This window comes from Protopterus annectens, chromosome 6.part1 (genome assembly GCF_019279795.1).
Source record: "Protopterus annectens isolate FY-2018-M chromosome 6.part1, PAN1.0, whole genome shotgun sequence".
Lineage (NCBI taxonomy): Eukaryota > Metazoa > Chordata > Ceratodontiformes > Protopteridae > Protopterus > Protopterus annectens.
The window spans coordinates 373,543,571-373,563,818 of NC_056738.1; the positions used below are offsets into that span (position 1 = coordinate 373,543,571).

At 37.6% G+C, this 20,248-nt stretch overlaps 2 long non-coding RNA genes across 3 annotated transcripts in view; one reads left to right on the forward strand and one right to left on the reverse strand.

Moving 5' to 3' along the window:
- Nucleotides 1-20,248, forward strand: part of LOC122805566 — a 2,364,904-nt gene that overhangs the window by 1,776,943 nt on the left and 567,713 nt on the right. For both annotated transcript variants that reach the window (XR_006365383.1, XR_006365382.1), the window contains exon 5: nucleotides 7,554-7,642. This is a non-coding gene — a long non-coding RNA (uncharacterized LOC122805566). The remainder of the gene's footprint in view (nucleotides 1-7,553; nucleotides 7,643-20,248) is intronic.
- Nucleotides 7,638-20,248, reverse strand: part of LOC122805567 — a 121,651-nt gene continuing 109,040 nt past the window's right edge. Inside the window, exon 3 of the long non-coding RNA XR_006365385.1 lies at nucleotides 7,638-8,800. This is a non-coding gene — a long non-coding RNA (uncharacterized LOC122805567). The remainder of the gene's footprint in view (nucleotides 8,801-20,248) is intronic.

A 20,248-nucleotide genomic window follows, 5' to 3' on the forward strand; every position in this document is an offset into this window, starting at 1 on the left:
GAAATAACAGGCAAGTGCAAGGTAATGTAACAAAACAGAACAGTTAACATGATACACCGATATAACAGGCAAGTGAGAGGTAATGTAACGAAACAGAACAGTTAACATGATACACCGAAATAACAGGCTAGTGCAAGGTAATGTAATGAAACAGAACAGTTAACATGATACACCGAAATAACAGGCAAGTGCAAGGTAATGTAATGAAACAGAACAGCTAACATGATACACTGAAATAACAAAGTGCAAGATAATGTAACGAAACAGTACAGTTAACATGATACACTGAAATAACAAGCAAGTGAAAGGTAATGTAACAAAACAGAACAGTTAACATGATGCACCAATATAACAGGCAAGTGTGAGGTAATGTAATGAAACAGAACAGTTAACATGATACACTGAAATAACAGGCAAGTGCAAGGCTATATAATGAAACAGAACAGTTAACATGATACACCGAAATAACAGGCAAGTGCAAGGTAATGTAACAAAACAGAAAAGTTAACATGATACCCTGAAATAACAGGCAAGTGCAAGGCTATGTAATGAAACAGAACAGTTAACATGATACACTGAAATAACAGGCAAGTGCAAGGCAATATAACACAACAGAACAGTTAACATGATACACCGAAATAACAGGCAAGTGCAAGGCTATGTAATGAAACAGAACAGTTAACATGACAAACCGAAATAACAGGCAAGTGCAAGGCTATGTAATGAAACAGAACAGTTAACATGATACACTGAAATAACAGGCAAGTGCAAGGTAATGTAACAAAACAGAACAGTTAACACGATACACCGAAATAGCAGGCAAGTGAGAGGTAATGTAACAAAACAGAACAGTTAACATGATACACTAAAATAACAGGCAAGTGCAAGGTAATGTAACAAAACAGAACAGTTAACATGACAAACCGAAATAACAGGCAAGTGCAAGGCTATGTAATGAAACAGAACAGTTAACATGATACACCGAAATAACAGGCAAGTGCAAGGTAATGTAACGAAACAGAACAGTTAACATGATGCACTGAAATAACAGGCAAGTGCAAGGTAATGTAATGAAACAGAATAGTTCACATGATACACTGAAATAACAAAGTGCAAGGTAATGTAACGAAACAGAACAGTTAACAGGATACACTAAAATAACAGGCAAGTGCAAGGTAACAGGATATACAATGCTGTCAAGAAATGAGACTCTTGCGTAAGTCTGAGGTGATTAGCAGCAGAACCGCCCTAATAGTTTGTGTTCAGTAATTATGGATGTTTTTTGTTTTAGAGAAACAAGGCCCGAATGTATAGATTCTCTGAGGCTGCCTTTTGTTCCTTTCTAATGCATAGATGTTATTTCTAAGTGTGCTACTATTAGCTTTTACATTTTTCGTTCTGTTAGTTGGTATATTGTGCATGTCTCCCTGTAATAAACACTTCATGACTAAATTAAGTGCACACTTATTATTTATGCATTAATTTAGCTAGCTTTTGTTCAGAATGTTACTTTTGGTTAACTGAGTTTTTTCTCTAGGACATTTGAGGACAAAGCAAACCAATGAAGGAGATAAACTTTGACAATGAAGAACAAAGTAATCTCCCAGAAACATCATTAAGGTGGCTAATAAATTAAGCAACACAGCACACTGTGTCATAGTTGTCAGTAGGAGAAGTGTAGGACAAAGGTCATTAGCAATCCTGAAAGGTGCAGGAAACCTTAATTAGCAGCCAAATGAAAATATGCAAGGAATTCATGAAATAGCTGGCTAAAATGTGAATGAAATAAATATGAAAGGAACACAATGCTATTAAATATAACCATACCTAATACAGCCTGCAGAAGTAAGCAAGCATGTTGCTGCCTATTAAAATAATCAGGCAACATACAAGTTGCTAGAACTACATAATACATAGTTATTAACAGGCATGTTGAATTATATGGACAGATAAATTATGGGAAGTGGAGGCAGACTCTCTAGCTTGAAAGAAGCTGGTCTCTGTTGTTTGATCCAGAAACTCTGAGTAGTGTAAGGAGATGAGGAATTCTCTTAGCCCAGATAACTAGATATATCAGAGTGTGTGTGTGTACACACACACACACACACACACACACACACACACACACACACACACACACATATATACACACACACACACACACACACACACACACATAGTATATATATATATATATATATATATATATATATATATATATATATATACTATCATCATCATCCCCCTTTTTCCCATTTTTCTACATGGGGTCAAGGAATCGTGTTAACTGTCTCCATCTCTCTCGATTCAGTGCCACACTCCTGCCTTCTTTGACACTCATGCCTGACTGTCACAGATCTTCTTTCATACAATCCATACACCTATTTGCTGGACATCCTGGTTTCCTCTTAACTTCTTCCTGTCTGTCTCAAATCTTCTTCAACAGATTGTCTTCTGCTTTTCTGCACATGTCCAAACCACCATAATCTGTTCTGCAAATGGAGCATCTTTGGATTTTGCTCTTATGTTCTCATTTCTTTGTCTGTCCCGCAGAGTCCATCCTACCATCCTTCTCAGGCCCTTCATTTCCATCACCTCTAGGTTCCTCATCTGTTCTGCCTTTACTGCCCAGGTTTCTGTACCATGCAGCAGTACTGGTCGCACCACAGTCTTGTACACCTTACATTTCAGCTTCTTTGGCATTCTTCTGTCATACATTACACCTGACACTCTATGCCAGTTGGCTGCAGCCCCTCTGATTCTAGTTTTGACGTTTTCATTCAGACTTCCCTTCTCCTCAAACCCCCTCACAGATACTTGAAGCTATTTACCTGTTCCACTCTCTTCCCTTCTATCTCAATTCTCAGCTTCTTCTGATTTCCCTAGTTTGCTGCCATTACCACTGTCTTATCTGTGCTTAGTTTCATCCCATGTGCCGTCAGTTTTGCATTCCATTCCCCTATCCTTTGCTGAAGTTCTAGCTCAAAGTCTGCCTGTAATGCCACATAATCTGCGTACAGCAACTTTGTTGATCTGTCCCCTCCAACCTGTTTGCTAATGTAGTCCATCACCAGTATGAACAGCAGTGGGCTCAGAGCTGAATGCTGGTATACACCCACTCCCACTGGGAACCCCTCTGTGAGGCCAAACACTGTTTATACTTGAGTCAATGAGTCCTTGTACATAGCCTGCACTAACTCTACCAATGTTTCTGGGACTTTGAACCATCACAATACTGCCCAGATCAGCTTTCTTGGGACCTTGTCATATGCTTTCTGCAAGTCTAGGAATGCCCAGTTGGACTGTTTCCTCATCTCTAGCTTCTTCTCAGCTATCTGTCTACTGAAAACATCAGGTCAGTTGTGCTGCATCCTGATCTGAATCTGAACTGCTCATCTTCCATCTTACATTCTACTACTCTGCGTATCCATTTATCAATCACCTTCTCTAGAACTTTCATGCAATGTGATAGGAGTTTGATTCCTCTGTATTGCCTGCAGTTGTGGATGTCCCCTTTGTTCTTGTACACTGGCATGAGTATGCTTGTTCTCCAGTCATTTGGGATATGCCTTTCTCTCCACACTGCCATGAGTACCCTCAGGAGCCATTTCTTGCCTATCTCACCCAGCATCTTTATCATATCTCCTGTAACCTCATCTGAGCCTGCTGCTTTCCCTGACTTCATTTTCCTTAATGCTATTCTTACTTCTTCTAGAGTAGGCTCCTCTTCCTCTCTCATTGTAGGCTGTTTCTGGGGCAGTATGGCTTCTGTGGTGTTTTCTTCATTCAGAAGCTGCTGGAAATACTCCTTCCATCTGCCTTTGATGTCCTGTGGACTGGTGAGTAGGTTGTTGCTGGCATGCCTTATGAAGGATGTCTGACTATCTTCTTTATTTTTCTGTCTTTGCCTTGCAACCTGATACAGTTTCTTTGTGCCACCTACATATATATATATATATATATATATATATATATATATATATATATATATATATATATACACACACACACACACACACACACACACACACACACACACACATATATATATATATATATATATATCTAGCGATGTCATGAATTTAATCAAGTCAACATCTATTTAGTAGTAAAAATTTGGTTGATTAAACAGATGGTCAACATGTGTGAGACTGTAGAATGCTCAGTTTTGGGGAGTAGGCCTTTCCTGGATATTTTGCAGTCTCTGAGTTAGTGTATATAATTAGCAGAAGCAGAGGGGTATAGATGGTGCAGCCCCCATATGTTTTTATGTCTGTTTTTTTGTTTTAATTTTGCATGTCAGCATATCGCAAAGTAAATGAGGAACATGCACTTGATGATAAAGGAGTATCTGTGCTGTTTTGTCAATCTAAAACAACATGATAATAGGCAATGTCAGTTTTACCTGTGCCGTGTGAAAATCACTTCATATGTCCAGTCAGCATAGTCAGAATGCATTGGGACAAGTCACTGCTTTTCTTGCTGACAGTGTAAAGTGATGTAGAATGCAAGATCTTTTCTAATGTGTCAGATATCTACAGTCTGACTGCTTGGTCACTGAGATTTATAAATGATAGGTTAAGCGCTGGTCTAGCAGATGTGTCTCATGAGAGAGTATGACAGTGCATACAAGTCAGTAACATAACAGGCTTGCTGTACTTACCAGTAGCCTACTTAAAGGTAGCTGTTGTAATGAAATTCTTCTGAATAGCAGTCTTTGATGATGAATTAAGCAACTAATGTTAAATGCATTGTAAAGTTATAAGCAGTTCTATGAGAAATGGTGCACCAATGCCTATGACAGGTATTACTTGTAAACTTTTTAAATATAAAAGGCAGCTCTGCACAATTGTCGGGCATTTCTCACCACTTGCAATGTATGACTGCAGTGTGGGAGAGTAAGGGAAAATGCTGACCAAATACTTGCATCCCAAAAACAAAGTCAAGGTCACATTTAGACTCTAAGTTGGGTAGGAACCTTTTACCAATGTGTCCTAAGTCAATGAAAAAAAAAGCTTAATGTTGATGGGTCCTTGTATGTCATGGAGAGACAGTGTGCCAATAGGAGACATTGGGCATGTACATTGAAATTAACTGTGAAATGTAATGGTAGAGCAGTAAATGAGGTAGTTGCAAAAGTAGAAATATTTATTATGGCATCGACCCATTTCCATACATCAAACGCTGGATTACCAAAGACATATGGGACAGTGTCTAATAGTAAACTTAGAGGAGTGATGACACATCATCCACCCTTTTTGGTTTTGTCATCTAGCTTAGAATGTACAAGCTCAAAAATCACTGATGTCATGTCATCTGGGAGATGTTTAACAGAGACAGTAGGGAGAAGATGCCCAGGACTAACTGTATTTTGTAAAAAAAAACTGTAGCAGCTGATGGGGTTACACCCTACATTGTGGTCACTACAAGACTGTGAGTGGAAATTTAGAAATGATATTGATCCCACTAGTGGCATAGCAATGACACTGATTAGTGCTGTAGTTAACTATGTGACAGTCACATGTGGCTTTCTGAAGATGTGTATCTACTGGCATAGCAACGACACTGAATAGTGCTGTAGTGCTGTAGTTAACTATGTGACAGTCACATGTGGCTTTCTGAAGATGTGTATCTACTGGCATAGCAATGACACTGATTAGTGCTGTAGTTAACTATGTGACAGTCACATGTGGCTTTCTGAAGATGTGTATTTAAGTAGGGGCAAACCTTGTCAACAATCATAACCTTGACAGCAACTATATCCCTAAATGTGAATAAGTACCTTTTCGTTCCTTATACATCCTTAATCTCCGTTCTTCACTTACTTCCTTACTTCTATCAAATTCTCTGCCCTGACTTTTCCTCTACATATACCATAAGCCTGTTTTTCTCTCACTTCATATTGCAATTCCTGTTTGTCTTAGACTAACTTACCTTTAATTTGTCTTCAAACTGTCTAAAATCTCTCTAAATATTAAATGATTGTCATATAACTTGTATCAATTCTTAAGCAATGTTTTTATATTGTGTCTAATTTGTTATAATTAGTTAAACTGCAGATGTTTTTATTTTATTTTTGGACATTATGAAATTATTGTACTTAGAATGTTTTGTAATAATTTGGAGCTTTTCTTCCCGGGCCTCCACTGAAAATGGATTTCTATTTAGTTGGAGTTTTCCTGGTACTCAAATGTCAATAAATAAATAAATAAATACATAAATAATATTCAGAGCACAGAATATGGCAGGCAAATGGCATCGTGTACAATCAATGCTGTATTTTTGTTGTGCTGAAGACAAAATCTGTTAGATCCTGTAGTGTGATACGACATTACATATCTGAGATAGTCCATTAATGTTATCTAGATCCTCATCCAAAGTACGTAATGTGTGATAATGAACATGTTACAATTCACAACATTTCAGGTAATGCAGCTGGTACCATTGTAAAAGGATGTTGCTGCCATTTCTGAAGAAAACTTCAAAGTCTTGGACTTCGGTCTAATATGGCACAGATGTTTGAATTTCAGTCATGCAGCACAACGTTCATGTGTCTTCCTTTCTTGTGTTAAGAAGATGCCCTAGGGGCATGTAATACTTTGAGAGAAATGTTTGATGATGCAGTAGGAGAGTATTTAATTATGTGGAGGAGACATATTTATAAGTACAGTAAGATACAGAGGCTTGGCTGTAGTGCTGCTCATTTCCCTATTTCCCTCCAACATTGAAACACTCGTGGAGGGACTGAAAGAGCTTTTCCTTTTTTTTTTTTTTTTTTTTATTGTTGAGGCATAACAATAGAAAAAGTATGACTTGCCTTGGAAAATGCACAGCAAGCATTAGAGTTGTGATGAATATTAATGCCAAAGAGCATGAGAGATTTAGTCAAAGATATTCACGTAGTATCTCTGAATTACCTGTGGTGACATTAAAGCATCAAACATACAGGTATAATGTACTAAGTAACAGCAATTCATGCATACTACTTGAGTACTTGGCAGTGCGTTTATCAGTTTAACAGTAATGAATTATGGCTTTGCTAGTGTCATGAGATATACCAACTAATAACATTTTCTGAACATATTCTGCTGCTACAACAATCTACATAATCACCATCAGTGGGTAATGTGATGGTACGAAGTACATATTAAAGTACTGTGGAAAACAACAGTGATAAAGTTAATGATGGTAGTAGGTATTGTGGTTGTGCAGTTAAAAAAATGTCTGTACTGTTAAATCGTGCATCTTCTTACAACTTACCATAATAATCTTTGAGATCTTTACTAAACATTTTAATGAAACGCTTACCAAAGCATTGTACATGGACTTAAAACGATGTCAGTCACAGAAGTATAACTGTACATTTTTATTTTGTTTTTACTACCAGTAGATGATTACATAGCCATAACAATACTGATGAGCTTTAACGCTCACAACCGCTGTGTAGCATTTATAATGACCTACTGCCAACAGATTCATTGCATTTCCAATTTGATGAATATGTTTAATTTTCAAAGCAATTCTAAAGGTGCATGCCTCTCTCATTTTCACAGATGAAGCTCTTCTGATTTCTTCATGTACACTCATGATAAATGGCATAATATACAAATGAGAAGTCTTGTCTACCAAGGAAATAACAATGGTAAGTGTATACATTAATAGTATGCAAATATACTTTTGTGACTCACTTTGTGTTTTAATAAATGGGAAATGAAAATCACTCATAAGTTGTATGAATCAAACTTTCCAAATGGGTACAATACATTTTACAAGGACTTACACTACATTAATTAAAATTAAAACCGTGGAATGCTTGTGTCATCTGTACTTTTGTTCAAGGTATGTACGATGAAATGAACACTTGATAATTGCTACAAAATAATATGTAGTAATACTGCACGATCTGTACTCATTAGCACAATATACATGTCCATTTCATCTGCCTTTTACTCTAAATATATAACCCATGGCTATTTCATTGACAACAAGTTGTGAAGACAATCTTTCTATGTAACAGCAGAGAGTTTCTGTTACTATGACAACTTTATACCTAAATTGCCTTAAATAAGTAAATAGTAACTGATTAGGGTGACATCTTTGCATGGCAAGCAATAGTCTTACACTACATAGACAAAATGCATAAAAATGCAAATGTAGATACGTGCATGGTGATAGAGAGTTGTAGATACGTGCATGGTGATAGAGAGTTGTAGATACATGCATGGTGATAGAGAGTTGTAGATACATGCATGGTGATAGAGAGTTGTAGATACGTGCATGGTGATAGAGAGTTGCAGATATGTGCATGGTGATAGAGAGTTGTAGATACGTGCATGGTGATAGAGAGTTGTGGACTGATATCCATCCAAACAGGAAATACAAGACACCTAGTAATATCACTGCATGTACATAGAGATAAGAGCCTATCTGAACTCATACAATAATATGTAATCATTTTAAGTATGACTTTTACCATCTTTAATATATGTGCATTGACAATCAGTTCTCATATGACAGCTGGTGACAATGGACACTTATTACTCAATGACTTAAGGGAAGTGATCCAACAACATCTGACATACCATATGATAATTGTAATTACTAGTAAACATTGTCAAGTCTAAGTCTTGTTATATCTTTCTTTGAAGTATGAATGATTTCCATGCCGCCGACTGCGCTGTACACTTTCACAGTACTTGTATTCACTAGGACACTTCAATGGAACTGCTGTCTGCATGGTCCTTAGACTCTTTTCAGCATAGATCTAGGCCAGATTCCAAAAACAGGACATAACTCTCAGCTGGAAAACAAAAATCTACCACAATTATCATGCATAATTTCTGTCATTTTCAAGATTGTCTCCTCTACCATATATCCACCATCTTACTGGCTGATATTAAATGTCTGAATTATGCTGACCTGAATAGCGGATTCATTCTCTTCTTTCAGAGTTAGCCTGTTCCATACCTTTCTTTATTTCTTGTAATCACACAGCCTTTATTCCCATCATAAAACTGATCACTTATAATTTCTCAATTACCTTTATGAAACTATGTGCCCACCCAGCTACATGCTAAGAATTTTTGTCTAGCTTATTTTTTCATAACAATGCTATCCAAGTCACTGTTTTTCCAGGCAGTGAAATGTTTTGTTTATCAGTCAGCACATCAATTATTTATCTACCTGGCTTTCCACTATTCATAAAACATTTGTCTTGTTTCTTTTTCCTTCAGTCTACCTTTCTTTGACCTTGTGTTTTACTTCCTGAATAATTAAAGGTATGCATATGTCTAAGATGCAATTCACTTTGAATTTGTTTTTCTGCCTTTTCTTTTTTTAAAAATGTTATTAAATTATTATTGTAAGACAAAGGCACACACATTTTTGTTTATATACATTATACATTACATATATGTTTTTTTTCTTTCTTTATAACAACTGCCATTCAGTCCAACATTACATAATTTCCTCAGTCCCTGCCTTCCATTAAACCTCAGTCCTCATCCAAAATATTATTCTGCATGTATTGTTCCATAAATTCCTCTGTCTATGTAATGTGTTCACCCTCTTTTATGAAGATTTCACTTCTAGTTCTTTTACAGTGTTCGGTACTTCAGATACAGTTGATTTACAATTTGATTTCCATTTTCTAGTAATAGCTTTTTGGTAGCCAGTAGAATTAAACGTAATTAGGCCTTGCTATGTTTAGGCAGTTCAGATCCTGTGTCCCAGCTCAAAAGAAGCTACAGCTGGTTTCTTCCCCAGTATTTCTGACAGAGTACTCTCTAGTCAATTTTTTAAATCTGTCCACTTTTGCATTCCTTAATTCACTACTGATTTTGCAGTTCAGTTTTCATACCAACTTCACAGTATGGACATAACTGCCGGAAATGTCAGTGCTGCAAGCCAAAGTCCATAATAGCAAGTTCACTAACATATGTCAACAAAACACGAAATATAGTAGAACCAAACCACAGCCAATATCCAATCTAAAATAACTTTTAATGGTGAGCGCTTTCGCAACAGATTTTGCTGCTTCATCAGACATCTTTCGCAAAAGCGCTCACCATTAAAAGTTATTTTATATTGGATATTGGCTGTGGTTTGGTTCTTCTATATTTTGTATTTTGTTTATTACTTTGGGTTAGTAGAACCATTTACCTGCACCACACTATTTTTATATTGTCACTAACATATGTACATATATATATACTTCTAGATTCCATACAGAATAATAGCCAAACTAAGACTGATGTGTGCATGTGTGTTTGTATGTGTGCTTCTGCATGTGTGCTTCTGCATGTGTGTGTGTGTGTGTGTGTGTGTGTGTGTGTGTGTGTGTGTGTGTGTGTGTGTGTGTGTGTGTGTATGTGTTCTTTTGTGATATCTTCCCTGCTCTGTGTTACACAGGATTACAGAAATGTCAGGCTAGTGCAATGACAACTATTGTTAAGAAAAGATTGTTAATTCTGTGAAAGTCATCACCTTATGGGAAGATCTTGAAGCAATAAGAGTTTGCTTTTGCAAGGACCACCTACATTATAGTCATCAGGGGGAATAGACTAGTTGCAAATACACTCACAAAACTGGATGAATCATTTTAAGGCTTGGTTGTGGGAAGGAGAATAAGCTTGGACCAACCAAATACATGCAAGGAGACAGGATGCACGGATTAAACAAATGTAAAACTCAAGAAAAGATATATCCAGCTCCAGGAGAAGTTTCAAACAACTTGTAGATATATTTATTAGGGATTTAGGGCAAACCCAAAAAAATCCATAAGCAGCAAACTGGTTTCGGCTGAGTATTCGCCTTCTTCAGTGCATTAATGTGAACAGATACACATATTTATATAGGAAAATAATCAGAAGAATTGATTGCAATCATCCATTAATAGTTTAAACAATTAAGCAAATCAACTTAACTCATTCAGACCAGGACTGAATAGTGCACCTAGCCTAACAATCCAACCTGATTCTTTCTGATTTAAAATAGTATGCCATCCTGATTTACTTGTTTTGTTATGTTCAATTCTGTCAATTATAGTGAACGTGAACTTAGTTCTTTTGTGATTCAAAGTGTGTTCATATAGTGCATTGGATAATCTATTATTCTTAATATCACTTAAATGTTCACTGATTCTGAATCTGAAAGGCCTAGATGTTTGCAGATGGCTAAATAGATAACATCAAATCATAAACTAAAATGGATGTATTTTTGCTAGTGAACTCCTTTGTTTTGACTATATGTTTACAGGCGTGACAGTGACCACAGGCTATACTGCCTGTCAATTTGTCTCCAAACAGCATTGTTTGTTGTTTGATCGACTCAGTGTGATGTTTATAGTGTGTAAAATATTAATTAATGGTACTACCTCTCTGATATGAAAATAGACAATGAGATGTAAGACAATGACCTAGTTTTTCTTGGGCTAACAAAATCTCCCATTGGTTATTAATGATGTCCCTAAACCAATTTGTATTAGATCCAAAAGTGGTTACTAACCTAATGGGTTATGAAATTTGTTTTCTCGAATTGGTTTGGTCCCTATATTGCAATAGCTGAGCTCTGTCCTGTTGGTCAGCAAACATCCATGCATGATTCTGCCAGATATCCTCTACTGAGAAATCTCTGAGTGAGATCATATTGGCAGGGCCTGTGAGACAGTTCAGAGGAACTATTGAGATTTGGGAATGTTTCGATGATGTATAGGTGATGGCTAGAAGCATGTAATAATGTGGGGAACTTTCTATGTACCTGTGTCTCCAGAGTATGATCCATCTGTCTAATAATGGAGACATCTAGAAAAGTGATATTGTGATTAGATATTCTACAAACTCCTTGGCATAAGGTATATCACCACCACACCATCCAACAGTATTCCAGATAGCATCTCAAAATATCTATCCTAATGATTTCTTGTATCTGTAAAAACAGATTATTGTCACACCCACTACAAAGGTGTACTAAGAAAGAAAAAAGGACTGACTTGTCATCTCCGTCCTTTCAAATCCCTAATAAATGTGCCCTATTAAAGGTATCACATATTTTGGATAGGCCAATATATGTATATTATAGTTTCATACACGACACCTTGTGAGAAATTATATATTTAGATGTTGCCAAAATGTTGGTTAAAGAAAAAAAAACAAAAATCATCCACCAATACTGTAAAACATTAAATATTACTTATAAAGTTAAAGATATACAAAAGCCTGAGTCTAACTATAGAAGACCCTAGAAATTCCCTATTAGGGGAGCAAAAAAATTGTAATAATCCCCCCCAAAAATCCCCAAAATATTTGGTTTGGATTTAAAACATAAAGTAAGGTATCCCAGTCCTAGCAAAGAGCTGTGTTGTCTGACATGGTTTGTAAACGTTGTATAATAATAATGATTGTGGTTAATAAGAAACCATAACTGCCTCAATGAACCACAGTATGATGAACTAGATCACCCGCTCAATTACAGTATCTATATAGCCTCGCCCCCCCAACGTATGTACCAACCAAAGGGGTAGAGTCTCCTAAAGATGAAATCAGTGTAAAAAACACATAGGCCTAATTATCAATTAATGTTAATATTAGGAGAAAACATCCACTGAACATTTAGCACAATATGTTCCTGCCTGTAAAAATATTCTTATTGATACACAGGATACTCAAAGTTCTACTGATTTTCGATTTGGGAAATCTAGTTTTATGCCTCCCATGGACAAACATGTTGTTCAAGGAGTGTGTACTCAAAGATCTTCACAGACCTGAACAGTTAGCCCTACAAGATCTTAGCAAGAAACATGATCTAGTCATTCTACCAGCAGATAAGGGAGGGGCAGGGACTGGGATATGTATCAGACCGAGGCAGTAAAACAGCTATCAGAGTACCATTCCTAGATGGTCATAATAACTCCTAGCATTAACACATACATCCACTTTTCTAAGCCAACATAGTTCAAATAATCTTTCACTTAGCTAAATTAAATTGTGGTCAAAAAAACTACATTCTTATGTTACTAACAAAAGGATATAGCAAATCCCAAGATGACCAATTGTATCTGGCAGGGGATCATTAATGTAACCTTTATCAGCTTTTTTAACTGAATACTTACAGCCCTTATTACCTCTGGTTAGGTCTGAATTAAGGACACCACACAATTTCTTAATATTATTCAAGATACACAGAATCCAGTTGGTATCTATGTACACTAGACATCACCTCCCTATACACTAGCATTCCACATTGGGTGGGATTAGAGGCTATCCAGTATTGGCTAGATAGATCTGACTTATATACTCCTGGTTTCAACACATTATTAGTTTGTTTGATGGAACATGTGTTGTCCAAATGTGTTTTACTTTAATGGGAGGTGTCATTGGCAGGTAGAAGGCACGGCGATGGGAGCATCCTTTGCTCCCATCTATGCCGACCTTTTTATGGGATATTTGAAGGTACAATTGATATATGATGACAATCACAATATATTTTTGGACCAGATAGATATTTGGAGATGCTATCTGGAATACTGTTGGATGGTGTGGCAGAGTGATATACCTTATGCCAAGGAGTTTGTAGAATATCTAAATGAAAATAAATGGGGGATTCAATTTACACTCAGTACTGAATATCACAATATCACTTTTCTAGATGTCTCCATTATTAGACAGATGGATCATACTCTGGAGACACAGGTACATAGAAAGTTCCCACAGTACAACACATTATTACATGCTTCTAGCCATCACCTGCGCCACATCATCCGAAACATTCCCAAATCTCAATATCTACGTATTAAATGGATTTGTTCCTCTGAACTGTCTCACAGGCCCTGCCAATATGATCTCACTCAGAGATTTCTCAATAGAGGATATCAGACAGAATCATTAAATCATGCACGAATGTTTGCTGACCAACATGACAGAACTCAGCTATTGCAATATAGGGACCAAACCAATTCTAAAAAACAAACTTCCCAACCCATTAGGTTAGTAACTACTTTTGGATCTAATACAAATTGGTTCAGGGACATCATTAACAACCATTGGGACATTTTGTTAGCCCAAAAAAAATTAGGTCATTGTCTTACATCTTGTTATCTATTTTCATATCGGAGAGGTAGAACCATTAATTCATATTTTACACACTATAAACATCACATTGAGTCATTCAAATAACAAACAATGCTGTTTAGAGGCAAATTGACAGGCAGTATAGCCTGTGCTCACTGTCACGCCTGTAAACATATAGTCAAAACAAAGGAGTTCACCAGCAAAAATACATCCAGAGTTTATGAAATTAGATGTTTTGGGAACTGTAGTAGTGATTGGATAATCTATTTAGCCACCTGCTTTTGCTCTGCATTTTACATAGGGCAAACATCTAGATCTTTCAGATTCAGAATCAGTGAACATTTAAGTGATATTAAAAATACTAGATTATCCAATGCACTATATAAACACACTTGAAACACAAAAGAACTAAGTTCACGTTCACAATAATTGACAGAATTGAACATAACAAAACACGTAAATCAGGATGGCATACTATTTTAAATCAGAAAGACTCAGGTTGGATTGTTAGGCTAGGTGCACTATTCAGTCCTGGTCTGAATGAGTTAAGTTGATTTGCTTAATTGTTTAAACTATTAATGGATGATTGCAATCAATTCTTCTGATTATTTTCCTATTTAAACATATGTGTCTGTTCACATTAATGCACTGAAGAAGGTGAATACTCAGCCGAAACCGATTTGCTGCTTATGGATTTTTTGGGGTTTGCCCTAATAAATATATCTACAAATTGTTTGAAACTTCTCCTGGTGCTGGATATATTTTTTCTTAAGTTTTACAAGGAGAATAAGCTTCCCAAAACCCTACATGTTATGGTAAATACTGGTAAGGAAAAATAGGATGTTGCACTCAAAGCCTGATGTAAGAACAGAATGCTAGGTTTGGCCAAAAGATAAACAGCTGTTTGTCTTTTAAATAGTTATGATCTCACTCCAGGAGATACCCATGGAGCTGACTAAAGCATGCCATCTTCCTAAGCAATAGTGATTAATAACAGTTACAACCTGAGGCAGGGTCTACCTCAGGTGACTTACAATAAATCAAACAAATACCAGCAATGGGGGAAGCAGTAGAGGAATCATCTAGTGGATGCAGTATTGCAATCAATTCACAAGGTGACTTTAAAATATTTAATTTCTCATGTTTGACTATGGATATTGTGTTATCCGACCTACTTGCAAAGGGCCAGACGTTTGTTCTGGCTAGGAAAGCTTGTTTAGCTGATTCAGTTGTCGATTTAAAACTTTTTACTAGGAAATTGAATTTTAATTATATGTTTGGTCAAGAAAGTGAATTAAATAATCCTTTTTACATATCTAGTACATTTTGCCTACCTCTTCATCCAACATTATTATTATTCGAACAAATTTGTGAATTTTATTTTTATAATTTTATTGAAGTACAGAGAAAAGGTAATAATAGGCTCAATAATGTTACGAGAGATGCAAGGCAGGCCCTTACATTTTTACAACAAGCTCAGGTTAGAGTGATGCAACAAGACAAAGGTGGTGGACTGGTTATAATGAATAAAATTGACTATCAAGTGAAAATGGAAAAAATAATTGCAACTGACACCTACATGGAGGTGTTAAGGAATGAACTGAATGTAGCCTATGGGAGAATACGATCGTTTTTGGAGGAATTGGTCATTGAAGCTAGGATAGATGTGAATGTATATAATTATTTATGTATGCCAGCCCCTAAAGTACTGATCTTGTTTGGTATCCCAAAAATACACAAATGTATTATCGATCCACCAATGAGACCTTTAGTGGATGCAAGAGATAGCATCACTTATACATGTGCAATGTATATAGACCACTGTTTCAAGAAGTGCGTAGTACAACAACCCCAGATTTGTAAAGATTCGTGGTCCTTTTCAGCCAGTCTTCAGAAGTTAAAGTTCAACAGCAAGCTGAATTTTTTAATGATAAATGTAAAGGATTTATATACGTCTGTCCCACATATGAAGGGTGTTGAGTGGCTCATCTTGTTGTTACATAAGTTAGGAGTCCCTAATAATGAGATTACCTTGTTGGCTGAATTATTGGACATGGTATTGTCAAATAATTTTATCACCTTCAATGGAAAATTCTTTGTTAAAAAAATAGGCATAGCAACGGGATCCCCATGTGGGGCCAGCTTCGCCAATTTGGTACTGGGAAAGAGAATACATGCAGAAAGTACCACATATAAATGGGAATATACATTTTTATACATGTTTCCTGGATGACATTTTTATGTTGATAGAGGGGGATTTAAGTGATGCAGCCAATTTGGTAACATATTTCCTAGGTTCATAGGTAGGTACTAGGCTATTGGCCCAAAGTTCTATGTAAGCCTAGCCAACAAGGTTCCCTGGCTTACGCCACCCAAGAAAGTTATTTTTCTGTGCCACTGTTGAGCAGAGACACAGAAATGATCCCTGGGGTGTATTTGCTATTTCCCAGCCACTCATCAAGATTTTTCTTGAAGAGTGCTAATGAATAACTTTGCTTGACATAGATGGGTAGCCTGTTCCAGAGTATGGGAAGTCTCTGGGACCGGAATCTATCCTCCAGCATGTCTTGTTTATTGTGGTGACAAGGTTTAGGTCCCTAAAGCATGTAGCTCGGAGGGATTGGGATTTCTTTAGGTGTAGCATGTCCAACAGCTCTGGGTTTGACATAGCTTTATATGTTAGGCAGAGATCACTTCGGAGTAGGCGATATGCTATGGAGTAAAGCTGGAGTTTTTTGAGGCGGTCAGTGTAGGGCATTTGTTTGAGGCCAGTAATCTTCTTTGTGAGGTACTTCTGTGGCCTTTCCAGCTGCTGCAGATGTCTTGTGAGGTACATTCCAAAAGGGGCGTTGTACTCTATAATGGGTCTAATGAGTGTCGAGTAGAGGGGAACAATGACCTCTTTTTTCCTGGATGAGAACCCTTTTATGATGAGGTGTGCCACGTAGAAGGACTTCCTGACTACTGTGGCGATGTGACTATCAAAGGAGAGACTACTGTCCACCTGGGTCCCAAGGTCTCTTATCACACATTCGGTGTTAAGTAGATTGCTGCCTATGTGGTAGTTCATGGATACGGAGTTTTTACCAAAGGGGATGACACTGCACTTTTTGACATTGAGCTTAAGGCCATGGCTCTGACACCAGGCATCTGTCTCTGCGTGGCCCTTCTGTAGGATGTCCACAAATTATTTAGGGACTTGACTATGGCTCCTAGTTTGCAGTCATCTGCGAACTTTGTTAACCAGAAGCCTTCTGTGTTAGCCTGTACTTCAGAGAAGTAGATACCAAACAGGTGAGGTCCCAGGACGCAACCCTGTTGTACTCCACTTGTCAGTGCTTTGAGGTCAGATTTGGAGTCTGCAACTTTTACAGTGTGGGTTCTGTCAGTGAGCCACTTGGCAACCCATCTTGTGACGTAGGGATTTATACTTAGTTTAGTGAGTTTAGCTATAATTCCAGAATGGGGGATGGTGTCGAAAGCCTTGGCAAGGTCAAGATAGGCTGTGTGAACCACCTTACCCTCATCTACAGCTTTGGTGACTGCCTCAAAGAAGTCAATCAGGTTCAGGAGTCATGATCTGCCTTTCACAAACCCGAACTGGGTGGGATCCAGAGTTTGGAGGTTACCAATGTATTTGTTTATAAGTTCCATGATGATACATTCCATGGCCTTGCAGACCAGGCTCATCAGGCTAATAGGTTGATAGTTCCCGGGATAAGTGGTGGCTCCCCCTTTGTGGAGTGGTATAACTGTTGCTGTGCACCATTCAGTGGGCACAAAGCTTGATGCAAGGCTATTATTGAACATGGTGCTTAAGTGGGGAGCCAGTTCGTTCTGAAGTTCATGTAAAATGCAGCCTGGGATGTTGTCCGGTCCCATGGATGCTGTGTTTTTGGTTTTAGACAGTGCAGCTTTTACCTGCGTAGTTGTGATTACAAGGACTCTGCATTCTTCCTGTATAGATATGGGCCCTTTAGGAGGTGAGGTGGGGGTAAAGTTAGCACTGAAGCTATCTGCCTGGATGTTGGCAATATCAGTTGGTTCTGTAATTTTTGTGCCGTTGTGCTGTAACTCAGAGCAGATTTGGGTGTTGCTATCAAGACTCTTGACATAGCTATAGAATGCTTTGTGGTTGTCCTTAGAATTAGTGGCAATTTTGTTTTCGTAGCTAGCTTTGGAGGATCTTATAAGGGATCTCAGCTTCTTACTGAGGCTGACCAGGGAGCTCCTCCACTGATGGGATTTTACTCTCTTTTGCAACAGTTTCTTCTTGCTGTTGTACAGTTTGTTTATGGCAGGGGACCACCAGATTGGCTTCCTTTTTTGGAGGATAGCGTCTTGGTTCTGTTTGGGATAGCATGATCCATGCACTCGTGTAAGTGCTTATAGAGTGCATTTGTGTAGGATTCAGCAGTTGTAACTGTATTGTCCAGTGTTCCTGACTATAGAGTCACCTATGAGTAATGTGTTGGGTACGTTGTTTTGCCTTATTGGCTGTGGTTGAGTGGCACACTGAGTCTGTGGGCTATGTGTCATTTGGGTTGTGTTGGGGGATGGAGGTTGCTTGCGTTTCTGCTTTGGAGGTCTCTGTTGCTTAGACAGATTATTATTGAGAGCCTCCGCAAATGTTTTTGTGTTACTATGTGTGGATTTTGGTGATGTAGATTTAGTGAGACTATGTGATGAGTGTGGTGTGGTGCAAATGTTTACCTTCTCCTCATGACTGGCAAGTTCAGTCTTGGTTGGAGAGCGCTTTACTTCCAGTTTGGCTAGATAAGTGCATCTCTCACAGGTTGTAGTGTTGGGTGGTAGGAGGAGAGAGTTGTCTGTGTACATGAGGCAAATTCTACATTGCTTCAAGATGCCCAGATTCATCAGATAGACAGGAGAGAACACTGGGAGCTGACCCTTGGACATGCCTGAATAAAAAACTATTTTCCTCTAGATAAGTGAGGAAAGTGAGTACAACAGCTGTTTTTCTCTAAGCAAATGAGAAAAGTAAGTAAAAAAACTGTTTTCCTCTAGGTAATGAGGAAGATAGAGTGCTATAGTAATTAGTAGCTTATTTAGTGCTTACAAGTTCTAAACAAGTGCTGAGCATGAACAAGCAAATTTAAGTGCTAAAACTAAGAATCTGTATCTGCACTAGATGAGTTACAGGACAGAAACAAGTGCAAATACAGGCTTTCAAATCAGAAAGTTGAGAGAGATGGAAGAGATTTCCCAAACTGCCAATAACTACAAATTCTGGGCCAGAACCACTACTTATGTGGTAGACAGGTTACCTAGTGCTTACCACTCCCACTGATAAGCTAGAAGGTTTCCCTCCAACACAAAAAGGCTTGGGGGGCTCAGAAGCTTACATAAAGTCCTGGATACAGCAAATCTGTATCTGGAACACTAGTTACAGGAAAGGTAGGAAACAGGCTTACAGTTTTTTTTTTACAGAAAAGTAGCAAAAACAGTAGTAAAAACAATTCACATGCAGTGCAAGCTAGCACACTTGAGTATGTAGCAATATTAGACCAAACACAGTTTAAAAAATGCAATTAAATACAAAAAGACTAAAAGCAAATGCAGAAAGAGTTTATTAGGTAGAATGTGGTAAAGAGATGGGACTGGGGGAGTGTCTGAGATCAAATCTACAGTGGGGCGGGAAACTGCAAAAGCCACCAAATTTAAACTACAATCCAAAAATAGGGAGGGTGAGTGGGACAAAACAGTTTCAACAGAGATCTAAGCAACAACTAACAGTACAAACTCTTAAAACCAAAAAATATATATACTCAGCTCTGTATATCTGCAAATAGATTGGAAAGCAGTCTCTCAGAACAGGGAGACAACAGTTTCAACAGAGATATAAGCAAGAATTAAACTCTAAAACCAAAAAATATATACTCAGCTCTGTATATTTGCAGATAGATTGGAAAGCAGTCTCTCAGAACACAGGTTCCAGCAATTAAATGCAGGCTGTTACTAACAGGTCTAATTTTATGCAAGTGATCCTTGAGTTAGATAACACACAAGCTCTAAAAAACAGTTATACCAACTGAAGACACGGCAGAAAATAGGAGGGGGGGTGGGGAAAACAGTTTTAACAGAGATCTAAGCATCAACTAACAGTACAAACTCTAAAACCAAAAAAATATACTCAGCTCTGTATATTTGCAGATAGATTG